This window comes from Gossypium hirsutum, chromosome A06, assembly GCF_007990345.1.
Source record: "Gossypium hirsutum isolate 1008001.06 chromosome A06, Gossypium_hirsutum_v2.1, whole genome shotgun sequence".
Classification (NCBI taxonomy): Eukaryota; Viridiplantae; Streptophyta; class Magnoliopsida; order Malvales; family Malvaceae; genus Gossypium; species Gossypium hirsutum.
In genome coordinates, this window is record NC_053429.1 from 12,114,715 (window position 1) to 12,120,732 (window position 6,018).

General features: G+C 26.4%; 1 long non-coding RNA gene across 1 annotated transcript; it reads right to left on the reverse strand.

Annotated features, from left to right (window-relative positions):
* Positions 1-2,227: 2,227 nt before the first annotated feature.
* LOC121230415 (uncharacterized) lies at positions 2,228-2,687 on the reverse strand. Its single transcript, XR_005928405.1, has 2 exons — positions 2,558-2,687; positions 2,228-2,439 (listed from the first exon to the last, which is right to left on the reverse strand). It is a non-coding gene; the product is annotated as an uncharacterized lncRNA (long non-coding RNA).
* Between the last annotated feature and the right edge of the window lie 3,331 nt (positions 2,688-6,018).

Below are 6,018 nucleotides of genomic sequence, written 5' to 3' on the forward strand. Positions count from 1 at the left end.
AAATTATGTTCATATTTTTTTGCCATAACTTTAATTTTGTTTTAGGATTTATAATATAACTTTAAGATTTTTTTTGTTATAATCATCCCAAATATCCATAGATGTTCATGCTTATAATATAACTAGCTTCTAATGTCACATGTGTTACATGTGATTTTACACATTTAATATTTAATTAAGTTATAAATATTATATTTTTAATTGCAGTAATTAACATAAAATAATATTTTTATTTAAATTATTAAATATAATTAAAATATATTAACTTATCAATTAAAATACTATAATACAAAATTTTCAAATCATATTTAAAGTATTTTTAACAGATTCAACATACATTATAATTTTATTTTATGTAATTAATCAAAACAATATTTAATAAACCTAATAAACTCGAATTACGTTTTTCGTAATTATTTATATAATATAAGTGGGAGGTATAAAAATATTAGTCAATATAAAATTTATAGTATAACAGCTTGAAATGGAGATTGTTAGCCCTAAATTTTCAAATGTTTTAAATTATAAATTATCATTATTCAAATTATTGATCTCCTAAAAAAATAAAAGAGATCGCTTACTCTAGATCCCAGAGACTTCCGAAAGCTATGCCACTTTATTTTTCACGTCAACTTCAAATTCTTCTCACCAAATTTCACGCTTCAAATTGCATTGTGACACTTTTACACACAAATTGCTCTTTAAAGAAAATAGATAAAAATTTTAAAATTAGCCCAAAAATTATTAGTATTACTATCCAAAATTGGATGAAATATTTTTGTTATTTTGAAGGTATGGAGTCTTTAGTTTTAGCAGTAAGGGATTGATGAGATTGAAGTCCTATTATGATCGGATTTATACGAGGGGTTGAACTTGAGTCAGAGTTTAAGTGATAATAAATTTAGTATTTGATGACTTAAGGTGAAGGATAAATAATGATTTTGATTGAGGTGAGACGATGTAAGGAAAGTTAATACGAATAAATTAATGTATGATGTAGGATAGTGTCAAAAGGAAAACGAAAACGAAAACGAGTACTAAATTTTTATTAAAATATTTCTAAAAATTTTGACAATATTATAAATTTTTTTAGAAAACTATAAAATAAAAATTATAGAAATATTATAAAAATTAAAATTCACTACTCCTTTTATAAATTTTAGTAGTCTTTATAATTTTAATATATTCTATATAAACTTTCTTTTTATAATTTCTAAAACTCAATTAAATTCATATAAAATAATTAAAAAATAATTAAATCATTCACGTTAGATTTTTCATGTTAAATGCCACACGGATTACGCTATATTGTTTCCACATTAGATGCCACACCATTATTCAATGACCCATAAGTTTTGACAAAAAGAATATATTGCAAAGTCTCAATTAATTGCAATTTTAAATTAAGTGCTTTATTTTTTTTAATTATTTTATAGAACTTTATTTTGGCCTTTAAGATGAAAATTAAATGATAGTTTTTTATGGATAAAAGGTAAGTGGATTTTTAATGCTTAAGTGGTAGGTTTTGCTGAGGTAATTATTCAAAAGATTTTTTTTAAGAGAGTGAGATCAACTTACATCAATGTAAAATTACGTGTTTTATATTTTTTAATTATTTATATAATTAATATTTTAATAATTTAATTATCATATTTTAATAAATTAAATTTTTTTTATGTATTTTATGTAAAAAAAATTCCATTGTTAAATATATATTAAGATAAACTACAAAAATAATCATTTTTGTTTGCCTCAGATTATATTTTAGTCACTTATGTTTAAAATGTTACATTTTAACCGCTTACATTATCGTTTTTTTACGAAGTAGTCACTCAGCTGTTAAGCTTTGTTACCTCTCTAATGACATTCCTACATGGCAGTCCAAATAGGTTTAAAATGTCAACTTGGATATCCAACTGGGATGAGAACAAATTTTTTTTTTATGAAAATAGAATACAAAATTTTACCTTAAAATCTAATTTTTTCCTGTTTAAAAAGAAGCAATAGTTGGGCTTTGAAAAATTACAACTTATGTCCATGGAAGAACCTTTTTGTTGACAATAGATATTTAAAAGCACTTCACCTATACCCAAGGTTGAAAGAGAACAATAATTCTTGGTAATCAGTAAAGCATTAGCCCACACCAACTACTTAATTAATCTCTATTTGAGACTCAAAAAGGGACATTGATACCTTTATAAACATAAATAATACAGCGGAAAAATGATATTTAATATAGCTTTTATTAAAACCAGATTTCATGCAAAATTAAATCAAGGTCCATGTTTTTTAACAACCTAAAATACTCAGCTAGTGGCACTCATGCGGTTTAAACTGTCTTGACGCATAGACAACTACTTTTCCATCTTGCATCAATACACATCCAAGACCAGTGTAAGATGCATCACTATACACCACATACTCCTTTCTCGACTTAGGCTGAATCAACACGAGAGCTTGAGTCAACACCGTAAAAGATTAATCGGACTTAAAGATTAACATCAGGCATTAAATTTATGAAAATACGGGATTTAATCATTGAAATGGAAGCACTTACCTATTATTGTCAAAGGTAACGGATGCTATTTGATGATAACTCTAACACTGTTAAGAAAATGAAGGATCGATGATCAATTCGATACAGGAAAGAAAAATAGTTAACAACAATAGGATGAAAATATGGTGTAAAAAAGAGGAAAGAAGAAGAAGAAGAAGAAGAAGAAGAAGAAGAAGAAGAAGAAGAAAAAAAGAAATAGAAAGTGAGAGAAAAAATTCTATTAGGAATTGGAAATGGGGCAATGTGAAAACCTAATTAGGAAAAGGAAAAAGTGATTCAATAGCTAGTGTTAGTAAACCCTAGGGGTGACAATGGTAAATTTACCAAAGCCTTGCTGAAATTGGAAAAAAAACAGATAGGAGCAATGAAGCTTAAACCTAGGACTTTTAGGATAGGGAACTAAACACTTAACCATTTAGCCTAATTCATTTCTTATTTAATCATTTCTATTAACCTTATTTATTTCAGGGTGTGACATTAAATGCATTGTCGATATGTTTATTGCTTCAATTACACACACCACCAGCTTCAATTTTTTTTTCTTATAGGTTTTGTTTCAGGGATCAATCGGAAGATAATCTAAATTTGCTATTACTCCTCCAATACAGTTCTGATCAACATTGTTTCCGTCATTGATACAAGCAAAGAATACCTAAGAATGAACAATGCCGCCATTTTATTATTTCTTTCTAATCATTGCCAGTTCCCCTTCATCCATTTCTAGGAGAAAGAAAGAAACAGAAAGAGATAAATCCTCCCAAACATTAATATTCAAATCTAACTCAAAACTGTTCAATTTTTTATTTTATTATTTATGAAAAATCAGGGCAATGCCCAATAGCATCCTTAATTAATCTTATAATAATTAAGCATCAACAGGTTTGAAAAATAACAAATCTAGAAAGCTACATTGGTTGATGAAGAAGAAGACAAAACATAGATTCAAAAACGATAAATAAATAGTGGACGCAGGCAAACAGAATAAATCATATTGACAAATAAAAAATTTGATTAAATTTGGAAAATTTATATATTCTACAATTTTACGACTTCTTTCTTCTTATTCTTCTTCTTTGTCGTTGTGCTTTTCTGTTTTATTTTCTGATGGTAATTTTCCAAAACCTAGCTATTGCTTCTTTTTAAATAGGAGAAAATGATTTTAGGGCAAAATTTTGTATTCTATTTTCATAAAAAAATTAAAAACCTATTCTCATCTCAGCTGGACATCCAAGTTGATATTTAAAACCCATTTGGATTGACACATAAGATTGTCATTAGGGAGGTAATGGAGATTAACGACAGAGTGAGTATTTCATAACAAAACGATAACGTAAGTGACTAAAATGTAATCTGAGGCAAGCAAAAGTGACTCTTTTTGTAGTTTACTCTATATAATAATATAGATAACATTTTAGATCAATATGATAAAAATACCATATTGGTTAAAAAACTTACATGCATGACAAATACAAATATCTTAATAAATTCAACTATTGAATTGTTAAAATATTACGGAAAAATGTAAAACTACTTCAATTTAACATCGCTATAAGTAGATCCCTCCATTTTTCAAATATGTATAATATAAAGAATTTAAAATGCAAAAGTGAAAGTAAAAATGCAAAACTCGTTATATTATTTATTATTAAAAATTAATTTTTTTTACTTTTATCAATAAAGTTAATGTTATTAAATTAAGTAATATATCACTTATATATATATATTTTATTTGTTTACTATACTCTATAAGACCCACGTCATATCTTAAAGTCGTTTATAGAGTCTAAAAAATTTCACTCTAATTTTTCATATTATAAATTAATTAATTATTTTAAAATATTTTTGACGTGGGTGATGTAATATCTAATATAGGTAAAAGTTGTGAATTAACTACACCTGCTCATGGACCGGGTCGCTTGGTCGACTAGAAGGCTCGCTCGAAAAGTGAAAGGGTTTGAGTAAAAATATAAGCCCGAAAAATGTGTTTGGGCAAAAAACAATGCCTGTTTCAAAAACGGGCCAGGCCTTAGGTAATACATTTTTGGCCCAAGCCCAACTCGGCCTAACTCACTAAATGATAAAAATTTGCTATTTTTTTTGTTATTTTAATGATATTTTATTGTTGTTTTCTCCCTATTTTGCTACCATTTCACTATTATGTTGCTACTATTTTGTTGTTATTGTTTGGATATTGTATAACACTTGTTTTATTGTTAAATTTATTATTATTTTAGAGACATTTTCTTATTAAATTGATCTATCTTGGTATTATTTAAGTATACATATTTTTTAAAATTTATTTTTAATTTGTTCGAAAATATTTATTTTGATATTTTTAGTATTTTTTATGTATTATATATATTTAAAAATTATGTAAAAATAATATAATATAAAAAATTAATATTGACAGGCTGAATCAGACTCGAGTTTTAGTATTTTTATCTAGGTCGAGTTTGAGTAAAATTTTAGACCCATTTTCGAGTTAAACTAGATCCAAACCTAACAAATAAGCCTAAATTTTTACTTTGACCCAACCCGGCCCATGAACACCTAGAATTAACCCTAATATCTAGTTTGATGGGGATTGGCAAGCGAAGACCACAATTGAAAGAAGGATGAAGGGTCCCTTTTAAAAGGATCCCTTGAGACAAGGTAAGCTATTACAGCCCTGCTCTGCACTGTTCTGCTCATCCTTTGTTAGGTCGTTGAGTTGTCGAATTAACTCAACCTTTCTTTTTTTTTTCTTTTCTTTTCTTTTTTTTTTCTTTTTTTTGGGGTGGGTGGGTGGGGGGGGGTGGTTTTTCCTGCATGACTTCCATGTGTCGTTACCCACCACTCATGGTTTCTATATGTTTAATTTTGTGGCGTTCCATTTAGACAATAAAACATCTATGCTTCTGTTGTCTTTCTACGCCCTCTTTTTCTTTTGATTTTGTTTTCTTCGTTTTAGTTTTAAGGTTTAAAAATTAATAAAATATTAAAAAATATTTTTAATTAATATTATATATTTTCTTCTGAATAATTTTTAAATTAATTTTTTTCAAATAGAATTTACACGGAGTTGTAAAAATACATGTCTAAATCTAACTCAAGTCAAGTCAAGCCTTTCGAGCTAGATAGATTACCTAATCTATGTATACTTCTATCACCAATTCAATCAAAATTTTTTTTTTAAAATCATTTTAAAAAAATATATAAATATTAGCTTTTTTACGTTTGATATTTTTATATAAAATAGTTAAATAAAACTAGAAAATAAAGTAAAATTCTAATGATTAAACTTAAAATTAATAAATTTATTGATGAGCTATCTTCCATAATTATATTTTTTATACAAAATTTGATCTTTCACTTTTATTATGAGTGTGACATGGTCTAGTCTTAGCTAATCTGGGATGATATTTTATTATATCTATATCAATAATAAAGTGTGTGGCTAAATTTGATGTCACACGTCAAAT